The sequence below is a fragment of the Oncorhynchus keta genome, unplaced genomic scaffold (genome assembly GCF_023373465.1).
Source record: "Oncorhynchus keta strain PuntledgeMale-10-30-2019 unplaced genomic scaffold, Oket_V2 Un_contig_1895_pilon_pilon, whole genome shotgun sequence".
Classification (NCBI taxonomy): Eukaryota; Metazoa; Chordata; class Actinopteri; order Salmoniformes; family Salmonidae; genus Oncorhynchus; species Oncorhynchus keta.
In genome coordinates this window covers 25,815-37,500 of record NW_026281205.1, presented here as the reverse complement: position 1 = coordinate 37,500, position 11,686 = coordinate 25,815, and the positions used below count along the sequence as shown (strand labels likewise).

The window sequence follows — 11,686 nt, the reverse complement described above, 5'->3', positions numbered from 1 at the left end:
AACCCAGTATCTCTGTCTCCTCTAGGACCTTCAACATCTCTGTCATTATTCTGTCAGTTAGCTGTATCTAACCCAGTATCTCTGTCTCCTCTAGGACCTTCAACATCTCTGTCATTATTCTGTCAGTTAGCTGTATCTAACCCAGTATCTCTGTCTCCTCCAGGACCTGTCCTTCAACAGCTTTGAGCAGCTGTGTATTAACTATGCTAATGAGTACCTGCAGTTCTTCTTCAATAGGATCGTCTTCAGACAGGAGCAGGTGAGAGTTCTTATGCGTTATGATGCGTTATGAAGCCTGTATGAAACCTATTTGACATCTGCCTGTCAGGAGAAGTACAGCAGGGAGCAGATCCTCTGGCAGGATGTCCTGTTACAATTGTTGGGATGCATTATGAAGCCTTATGAAGCCTTATGAAGCCCGTATGAAGCCTTATGAAGCCTTATGAAGCCTTATGAAGCGTTATGAAGCATTATGATGCCTTATGAATCCTTATGAAGCCTTATGAAGCCTTATGAAGCAGTAGGAAGCCTTACGAAGCCGTATGAATCCTTATGAAGCCTTATGAAGCCTTATGAAGCCGTATGAAGCCTTATGAAGCCTTATGAAGCCTGTATGAAGCCTGTATGAAGCCTTATGAAACCTTATGAAGCAGTAGGAAGCCTTACGAGCCGTATGAAGCCTTATGAAGCCTTACGAAGCCGTATGAAGCCTTATGAAGCCTTATGAAGCCTGTATGAAGCCTGTATGAAGCCTTATGAAGCCTTATGAAGCCTGTATGAAGCCTGTATGAAGCCTTATGAAGCCTGTATGAAGCCTTATGAAGCCTTATGAAGCCTGTATGAAGCCTTATGAAGCCTTATGAAGCCTTATGAAGCTGTGTAAAGCCTTACGAAGCCTTTATGTGGTGTGTTATTTTACATTAACATGTTGGTCATTTAGCAGACGTTCTTATCCAGAGAGACTTACAGTTACTGCGTTCAGCTGAAGATAGCTAGGTGATTGCTAGGTGGGACAACCACATATCACAGGCACAGAATGCAAATTGTCTGGGTAGCAATCTGTTCAGGAGTCTTATGGCCTGGGGGTAGAAGCTGTTCAGGAGTCTTATGACCTGGGGTAGAAGCTGTTCAGGAGTCTTATGGCCTGGGGGTAGAAGCTGTTCAGGAGTCTTATGGCCTGGGGGTAGAAGCTGTTCAGGAGTCTTATGGCTTGGGGTAGAAGTCTTATAGCTGGGGGGTAGAAGTCTTATAGCTGGGGGTAGAAGTCTTATAGCTGGGGGTAGAAGTCTTATAGCTGGGGGTAGAAGTCTTATAGCTGGGGGGTAGAAGTCTTATAGCTGGGGGTAGAAGCTGTTCTGGAGTCTTATAGCTGGGGGTAGAAGCTGTTCGGGAGTCTTATAGCTGGGGGTAGAAGTCTTATAGCTGGGGGTAGAAGTCTTATAGCTGGGGGTAGAAGTCTTATAGCTGGGGGTAGAAGTCTTATAGCTGGGGGTAGAAGTCTTATAGCTGGGGGTAGAAGTCTTATAGCTTGGGTGGTAGAAGTCTTATAGCTGGGGGGTAGAAGCTGTTCTGGAGTCTTATAGCTGGGGGCTAGAATCTGTTCAGGAGTCTTATGGCTTGGGGGTAGAAGCTGTTTAGAAGCCTTTTAGACCTAGACTTGGCGCTCAGGTACCGCTTGCCGTGTGGCAGCAGAGAGAACAGTCTATGACTTGGGGTAGAAGCTGTTTAGAAGTCTTATAGCTGGGGGTAGAAGCTGTTCAGGAGTCTTATGGCTTGGGGGTAGAAGTCTTATAGCTGGGGGTAGAAGCTGTTCAGGAGTCTTATGGCTGGGGGTAGAAGTCTTATAGCTGGGGGTAGAAGCTGTTCAGGAGTCTTATAGCTGGGGGGTAGAAGTCTTATAGCTGGGGGTAGAAGTCTTATAGCTGGGGGTAGAAGTCTTATAGCTGGGGGTAGAAGTCTTATAGCTGGGGGGTAGAAGTCTTATAGCTGGGGGTAGAAGTCTTATAGCTGGGGGTTAGAAGTCTTATAGCTGGGGGCTAGAATCTGTTCAGGAGTCTTATGGCTGGGGGGTAGAAGCTGTTTAGACGCCTTTTGGACCTAGACTTGGCGCTCAGGTACCGCTTGCCGTGTGGCAGCAGAGAGAGCAGTCTATGACTTGGGGTAGAAGCTGTTTAGAAGCCTTTTGGACCTAGACTTGGCGCTCAGGTACCGCTTGCCGTGCGGTAGCAGAGAGAACAGTCTATGGCTTGGGGGTAGAAGCTGTTTAGAAGCCTTTTGGACCTAGACTTGGCGCTCAGGTACCGCTTGCTGTGCGGCAGCAGAGAGAACAGTCTGTGGCTTGGGGTAGAAGCTGTTTAGAAGCCTTTTGGACCTAGACTTGGCGCTCAGGTACCGCTTGCCATGCGGTAGCAGAGAGAACAGTCTATGACTTGGGGGTAGAAGCTGTTTAGAAGCCTCTTGGACCTAGACTTGGCGCTCAGGTACCGCTTGCCATGCGGTAGCAGAGAGAACAGTCTATGACTTGGGGGTAGAAGCTGTTTAGAAGCCTTTTGGACCTAGACTTGGCGCTCAGGTACCGCTTGCCGTGCGGTAGCAGAGAGAACAGTCTATGACTTGGGGGTAGAAGCTGTTTAGAAGCCTCTTGGACCTAGACTTGGTGCTCAGGTACCGCTTGTCGTGTGGCAGCAGAGAGAACAGTCTATGACTTGGGGGTAGAAGCTGTTTAGAAGCCTCTTGGGCCTAGACTTGGCGCTCAGGTACCGCTTGCCATGCGGTAGCAGAGAGAACAGTCTATGACTTGGGGGTAGAAGCTGTTTAGAAGCCTTTTGGACCTAGACTTGGCGCTCAGGTACCGCTTGCCATGCGGTAGCAGAGAGAAAAGTCTATGACTTGGGGTAGAAGCTGTTTAGAAGCCTCTTGGACCTAGACTTGGTGCTCAGGTACCGCTTGTCGTGTGGCAGCAGAGAGAACAGTCTATGACTTGGGGGTAGAAGCTGTTTAGAAGCCTTTTGGACCTAGACTTGGCACTCAGGTACCGCTTGCCGTGCGGTAGCAGAGAGAACAGTCTATGACTAGGGTGGCTGGAGTCTTTGACAATTTCTAGGTCCTTCCTCTGACACAGCCTGGTATAGAGGTCCTGGATGGCAGGAAGCTTGGCCCCAGTGATGTACTGGGCCGTTCGCATTACCCTCTGTAGTGCCTTGCGGTCGGATGCTGTGTAGTTGCCATACCAGGCAGTGATGCAGCCGGTCAGGATGCTCTCGATGGTGCAGCTGTAGAACCTTTTGAGGATCTGAGGACCCATGCTAAATCTTGTCAGTCTCCTGAGGGGAATAGGTTTTGGCGTGCCCTCTTCACGGCTGTCTTGGTGTGCTTGAACCATTCTAGTTTGTTGGTGATGTGGAGACCAAGGAACTTGAAGCTCTCAATTTGCTCCACTACATGCTGCCCCGTTGATGAGAATGGGGGCGTGCTCGGTCCTCCTTTTTCTGTAGTCCACAATCATCTGCTTAATCTTGATTGCGTTGAGGGAGAGGTTGTTATTCTGGCACCAAACGGCCTGGTCTCTGACCTCCTCCCTATAGGCTGTCTCGTCGTTGTCTGTGATCAGGCCTACCACTGTTGTGGCATCGGCAAACTTAATGATGGTGTTGGAGTCGTGCCTGGCCATGCAGTCATGATCGAACAGGGAGTACAGGAGGGGACTGAGCATGCACCCCTGAGGGGCCCCTGTGTTTAGGATCAGCATGGCAGATGTGTTGTTACCTACCCTTACCACCTGGTGGCAACCTGTCAGGAAGTCCAGGATCCAGTTGCAGAGGGAGGTGTTTAGTCCCAGAGTCCTTAGCTTAGTGATGAGCTTTGAGGACACTATGGTGTTGAACGCTGAGTTGTAGTCAATGAACAGCATTCACACATAGGTGTTCCTTTTGTCCAGGTGGGAAAGGGCAGTGTGGAGTGCATCATCTGTGGATCTGTTGAGGCGGTGTATACATTGGAGTGGGTCTAGGATTTCTGGGATAATGGTGTTGATGTGAGCCATGACCAGCCTTTCTAAGCAATTCATGGCACAGGGACTATGGTGGTCTGCTTAAAACATGTCAGACTTGGACAGGGAGAAATGCCATTGACAGGGAGAAATACCAATGCCACGTGGCAGTTGGTCAGTGCATGGTCACAGTACACGTTCTGGTAATCCGTCTGGCCCTGCGGCCTTGTGAATGTTGACCTGTTTAAAGGTCTTACTCACATCGGCTGTGGAGAGCGTGATCACACAGTCTTCAGTAACAGCTGGTGCTCTCGTGCCTGTTTCAGCGATATTTGCCTTGAGGCGAGCATAGAAGTGGTTTAGCTCGTCTGGTAGGCTCGTGTCACTGGGCAGTTCCTCGGCTGTGCTTCCCTTTGTAGTCTGTAATAGTTTGCAAGCCCTGCCACATAAGACGAGCATCGGAGCCGGTGTAGTACGATTCAATCTTAGTCCTGTATTGACGCTTTGCCTGTTTGATGGTTCGTCTGAGGACATAGTAGGATTTATTATAAGCTTCCGGGTTACAGTCCTGCTCCTTGAAAGTGGCAGCTCTTCCCTTGCCTGTAATCCATGGCTTCTGGTTGGGGTATGTACGCACGGTCACTGTGAGGACGATGTCATCGATGCACTGATAAACCCAGTGACTCATGTGGTGAATCCTCAATGCCATCGGATGAATCACAGATCATATTCCAGTCTGAGCAAAACAGTCCTGTAGTTTAGCATCTGCTTCATCTGACCATTTTTTTATCGACCGAGTGACTGGTGCTTCCTGATTTAATTTTTTGCTTGTCAGCAGGAATCAGGAGGATAATTATGGTCAGATTTACCAAATGGAGGGCGAGGGAGAGCTTTGTATGCGTCTCTGTGTGTGGAGTAAAGGTGGTCTAGAATTTCAGCCCTCTGGTTGCACATTTAACATGCTGATAGAAATGAGGTAAAACAGATTTAAGTTTCCCTGCATTAAAGTCCACGGCCACTAGGAGCGCCACCTCTGGATGAGCATTTTCCTGTTTGCTTATGGCGGAATACAGCTCATTGAGTGAGGTCTTAGTGCCAGCATCGGTCTGTGTTGGTATGTAGACAGCTATGAAAAATACAGATGAAAACTCTAGGTAGATAGTGTGGTCTACAGCTTATCATGAGATACTCTACCTCAGGTGAGCAAAACTTCCTTAGATATCCAAAACCTCGCCTGAGATAGAGTATTATAAGAGGACAGGAGACTGACATGTCTTCTATAAGAGGCAGGTTTATAAGAGGACAGGACACTGACATGCGCAGACCAGCTGGCCGGTGTGTTTACAGACATATTCAATCAATCCCTATGCCAGTCTGCTGTTCCCACATGCTTCAAGAGGGCCACCATTGTTCCTGTTCCCAAGAAAGCTAAGGTAACTGAGCTAAACGACTACCGCCCGTAGCACTCACTTCCGTCATCATGAAGTGCTTTGAGAGACTAGTCAAGGACCATATCACCTCCACCCTACCTGACACCCTAGACCCACTCCAATTTGCTTACCGCCCAAATAGGTCCACAGACGATGCAATCTCAACCACACTGCACACTGCCCTAACCCACCTGGACAAGAGGAATACCTATGTGAGAATGCTGTTCATTGACTACAGCTCGGCATTCAACACCATAGTACCCTCCAAGCTCGTCATCAAGCTCGAGACCCTGGGTCTCGACCCCGCCCTGTGCAACTGGGTACTGGACTTCCTGACGGGCCGCCCCAGGTGGTGAGGGTAGGCAACAACATCTCCTCCCCGCTGATCCTCAACACGGGGGCCCCACAAGGGTGCGTTCTGAGCCCTCTCCTGTACTCCCTGTTCACCCACGACTGCGTGGCCACGCACACCTCCAACTCAATCATCAAGTTTGCGGACGACACAACAGTGGTAGGCTTGATTACCAACAACGACGAGACGGCCTACAGGGAGGAGGTGAGGGCCCTCGGAGTGTGGTGTCAGGAAAATAACCTCACACTCAACGTCAACAAAACTAAGGAGATGATTGTGGACTTCAGGAAACAGCAGAGGGAACACCCCTATCCACATCGATGGAACAGTAGTGGAGAGGGTAGCAAGTTTTAAGTTCCTCGGCATACACATCACAGACAAACTGAATTGGTCCACTCACACAGACAGCATTGTGAAGAAGGCGCAGCAGCGCCTCTTCAACCTCAGGAGGCTGAAGAAATTCGGCTTGTCACCAAAGGCACTCACAAACTTCTACAGATGCACAATCGAGAGCATCCTGGCGGGCTGTATCACCGCCTGGTACGGCAACTGCTCCGCCCTCAACCATAAGGCTCTCCAGAGGGTAGTGAAGTCTGCACAACGCATCACCGGGGGCAAACTACCTGCCCTCCAGGACACCTACACCACCCGATGTTACAGGAAGGCCATAAAGATCATCAAGGACATCAACCACCGAGCCACTGCCTGTTCACCCCGCTATCATCCAGAAGGCGAGGTCAGTACAGGTGCATCAAAGCTGGTACCGAGAGACTGAAAAACAGCTTCTATCTCAAGGCCATCAGACTGTCAAACAGCTAACCATGTGTATGTGACAAATAACATTTGATTTTATTTGATTTGAAGAGGACAGGAGACTGACATGTCTTATATAAGAGTCAGGGTTATAAGAGGACAGGAGACTGACATGTCTTATATAAGAGCCAGGGTTATAAGAGGACAGGAGACTGACATGTCTTATATAAGAGGCAGGGTTATAAGAGGACAGGAGACTGACATGTCTTATATCAGATACTCATTGAAGGGTCAGGGTTATAAGAGGACAGAAGGGAGCAGATTCCCTGGCAGTATGTGCTGTTCCAAAGTGTTATTGTCAGGACCCGGTTACGAACCCGGGTCTCCGGAGTGAGAAACAGTCACTTAACCAACTGAGCCACGAATAGTCGGCAGAACCCAGAAGATGTATTTAATGAAGTACAACAGGGAGCAGATCCCCTGGCAGTATGATCCTGTTCCAAAGTGTTATAATGCGATATGAAGCCTGTATGTCATGTGTCTGTCAGGAGGAGTACAACAGGGAGCAGATCCCCTGGCAGTATGTCCTGTTCCAAAGTGTTATAATGCGATATGAAGCCTGTATGTCATGTGTCTGTCAGGAGGAGTACAACAGGGAGCAGATCCCTGGCAGTATGTCCTGTTCCAAAGTGTTATAATGCGATATGAAGCCTGTATGTCATGTGTCTGTCAGGAGGAGTTCAACAGGGAGCAGATCCCCTGGCAGTATGTCCTGTTCCAAAGTGTTATAATGCGATATGAAGCCTGTATGTCATGTGTCTGTCAGGAGGAGTACAACAGGGAGCAGATCCCCTGGCAGTATGTCCTGTTCCAAAGTGTTATAATGCGATATGAAGCCTGTATGTCATGTGTCTGTCAGGAGGAGTACAACAGGGAGCAGATCCCCTGGCAGTATGTCCTGTTCCAAAGTGTTATAATGCGATATGAAGCCTGTATGTCATGTGTCTGTCAGGAGAGGAGTACAACAGGGAGCAGATCCCTTGGCAGTATGTCCTGTTCCAAAGTGTTATAATGCGATATGAAGCCTGTATGTCATGTGTCTGTCAGGAGGAGTACAACAGGGAGCAGATCCCGTGGCAGTATGTCCTGTTCCAAAGTGTTATAATGCGATATGAAGCCTGTATGTCATGTGTCTGTCAGGAGGAGTACAACAGGGAGCAGATCCCCTGGCAGTATGATCCTGTTCCAAAGTGTTATAATGCGATATGAAGCCTGTATGTCATGTGTCTGTCAGGAGGAGTACAACAGGGAGCAGATCCCCTGGCAGTATGTCCTGTTCCAAAGTGTTATAATGCGATATGAAGCCTGTATGTCATGTGTCTGTCAGGAGGAGTACAACAGGGAGCAGATCCCGTGGCAGTATGTCCTGTTCCAAAGTGTTATAATGCGATATGAAGCCTGTATGTCATGTGTCTGTCAGGAGGAGTACAACAGGGAGCAGATCCCTTGGCAGTATGTCCTGTTCCAAAGTGTTATAATGCGATATGAAGCCTGTATGTCATGTGTCTGTCAGGAGGAGTACAACAGGGAGCAGATCCCCTGGCAGTATGTCCTGTTCCAAAGTGTTATAATGCGATATGAAGCCTGTATGTCATGTGTCTGTCAGGAGGAGTACAACAGGGAGCAGATCCCCTGGCAGTATGTCCTGTTCCAAAGTGTTATAATGCGATATGAAGCCTGTATGTCATGTGTCTGTCAGGAGGAGTTCAACAGGGAGCAGATCCCCTGGCAGTATGATCCTGTTCCAAAGTGTTATAATGCGATATGAAGCCTGTATGTCATGTGTCTGTCAGGAGGAGTACAACAGGGAGCAGATCCCCTGGCAGTATGTCCTGTTCCAAAGTGTTATAATGCGATATGAAGCCTGTATGTCATGTGTCTGTCAGGAGGAGTACAACAGGGAGCAGATCCCGTGGCAGGACATCCCGTTCAGCGACAACCAGTCCTGCATCGACCTCATCTCCTCTAAGCCCCATGGGATACTGAAGATCCTGGATGACCAGAGCTGCTTTCCCACACAGGTACACACACACACACACACACACACACACACACACACACACACACACACACACACACACACACACACACACACACACACACACACACACACACACACACACACACACACACACACACACACACACACACACACACACACACACACACACACACACACACACACACACACACACACACACACACACACACACTTGACTGTGCTGAGTCGTTGGTTGATGCTCTGTTCCTCTGTTGCTAGGCGACAGACCACACCTTCCTCCAGAAGTGTCATTATCACCATGGTAACAACAAGATCTACCTGAAGCCAAAGATGCCGCTCCCAGAATTCACCATCAAACACTTCGCTGGCCCAGTCACCTACCAGGTACACACACTCACACACACATACACCTGCCAGGTACAGACACCTGCCAGGTACACCCACACACACCTACCAGGTACACACACTCACACACACACACACCTGCCAGGTACAGACACCTGCCAGGTACACACACTCACACACACACACACACCTGCCAGGTACAGACACCTGCCAGGTACACACACTCACACACACACACACCTGCCAAGTACACACACACACACCTGCCAGGAACACACACACACCTGCCAGGAACACACACACCTGCCAGGTACACACACACACTCCTAACAGGTACACACACACACACCTGCCAGGTACACACACACACACACACACTCCTAACAGGTACACACACACACCTGCCAGATAACACACACCTATAGTTGTGGGTAGTGTGTATGTAGTGAATCCCGATGAGACCCATGAGGATGAGAATCAGTTTCCCCAATGCAGCTCGTTGGTTGGATAATGTTCCCATTTATTGTGAATATTAAAAAACTAAAATGAAAAGCTTTTGGTGAACTAACACTCCTCCTTACTAGCATGGTGAACTAACACTCCTTACTAGCATGGTGAACTAACACTCCTTACTAGCATGGTGAACTAACACTCCTCCTTACTAGCATGGTGAACTAACACTCCTCCTTACTAGCATGGTGAACTAACACTCCTCCTTACTAGCATGGTGAACTACCACTCCTCCTTACTAGCATGGTGAACTAACACTCCTTACTAGCATGGTGAACTAACACTCCTCCTTACTAGCATGGTGAACTACCACTCCTCCTTACTAGCATGGTGAACTACCACCCCTCCTTACTAGCATGGTGAACTAACACTCCTCCTTACTAGCATGGTGAACTAACACTCCTCCTTACTAGCATGGTGAACTAACACTCCTCCTTACTAGCATGGTGAACTAACACTCCTCCTTACTAGCATGGTGAACTAACACTCCTCCTTACTAGCATGGTGAACTAACACTCCTCCTTACTAGCATGGTGAACTAACACTCCTCCTTACTAGCATGGTGAACAAACACTCCTTACTAGCATGGTGAACTCACACTCCTCCTTACTAGCATGGTGAACTAACACTCCTCCTTACTAGCATGGTGAACTAACACTCCTCCTTACTAGCATGGTGAACTAACACTCCTCCTTACTAGCATGGTGAACTAACACTCCTCCTTACTAGCATGGTGAACTAACACTCCTCCTTACTAGCATGGTGAACTACCACTCCTCCTTACTAGCATGGTGAACTAACACTCCTCCTTACTAGCATGGTGAACTAACACTCCTCCTTACTAGCATGGTGAACTAACACTCCTTACTAGCATGGTGAACTCACACTCCTCCTTACTAGCATGGTAAACTAACACTCCTCCTTACTAGCATGGTGAACTAACACTCCTCCTTACTAGCATGGTGAACTAACACTCCTTACCAGCATGGTGAACTAACACTCCTCCTTACTAGCATGGTGAACTAACACTCCTCCTTACTAGCATGGTGAACTAACACTCCTCCTTACTAGCATGGTGAACTAACACTCCTCCTTACTAGCATGGTGAACTAACACTCCTCCTTACTAGCATGGTGAACTAACACTCCTCCTTACTAGCATGGTGAACTAACACTCCTTACTAGCATGGTGAACTAACACTCCTTACTAGCATGGTGAACTAACACTCCTTACTAGCATGGTGAACTCACACTCCTCCTTACTAGCATGGTGAACTAACACTCCTCCTTACTAGCATGGTGAACTAACACTCCTCCTTACTAGCATGGTGAACTAACACTCCTCCTTACTAGCATGGTGAACTAACACTCCTTACCAGCATGGTGAACTAACACTCCTCCTTACTAGCATGGTGAACTAACACTCCTCCTTACTAGCATGGTGAACTAACACTCCTTACTAGCATGGTGAACTAACACTCCTTACTAGCATGGTGAACTAACACTCCTCCTTACTAGCATGGTGAACTACCACTCCTCCTTACTAGCATGGTGAACTAACACTCCTCCTTACTAGCATGGTGAACTAACACTCATCCTTACTAGCATGGTGAACTAACACTCCTCCTTACTAGCATGGTGAACTACCACTCCTCCTTACTAGCATGGTGAACTAACACTCCTCCTTACTAGCATGGTGAACTAACACTCCTCCTTACTAGCATGGTGAACTAACACTCCTCCTTAATAGCATGGTGAACTAACACTCCTCCTTACTAGCATGGTGAACTAACACTCCTTACTAGCATGGTGAACTAACACTCCTTACTAGCATGGTGAACTAACACTCCTCCTTACTAGCATGGTGAACTAACACTCCTCCTTACTAGCATGGTGAACTAACACTCCTCCTTACACACAGTAAATGAGACAGACCAAAACATCCCATATTACACAACACAGTAAATGAGACAGACCAAAACATCCCATATTACCCAACACAGTAAATGAGACAGACCAAAACATCCCATATTACACAACACAGTAAATGAGACAGACCAAAACATCCCATATTACCCAACACAGTAAATGAGACAGACCAAAACATCCCATATTACACAACACAGTAAATGAGACAGACCAAAACATCCCATATTACCCAACACAGTAAATGAGACAGACCAAAACATCCCATATTACACAACACAGTAAATGAGACAGACCAAAACATCCCATATTACACAACAC

General features: G+C 48.0%; 1 pseudogene; it reads left to right on the top strand.

The window, feature by feature from the left end:
- LOC127920323 (unconventional myosin-XV-like) overlaps window positions 1-11,686 on the top strand; it is a 56,388-nt pseudogene that overhangs the window by 28,512 nt on the left and 16,190 nt on the right.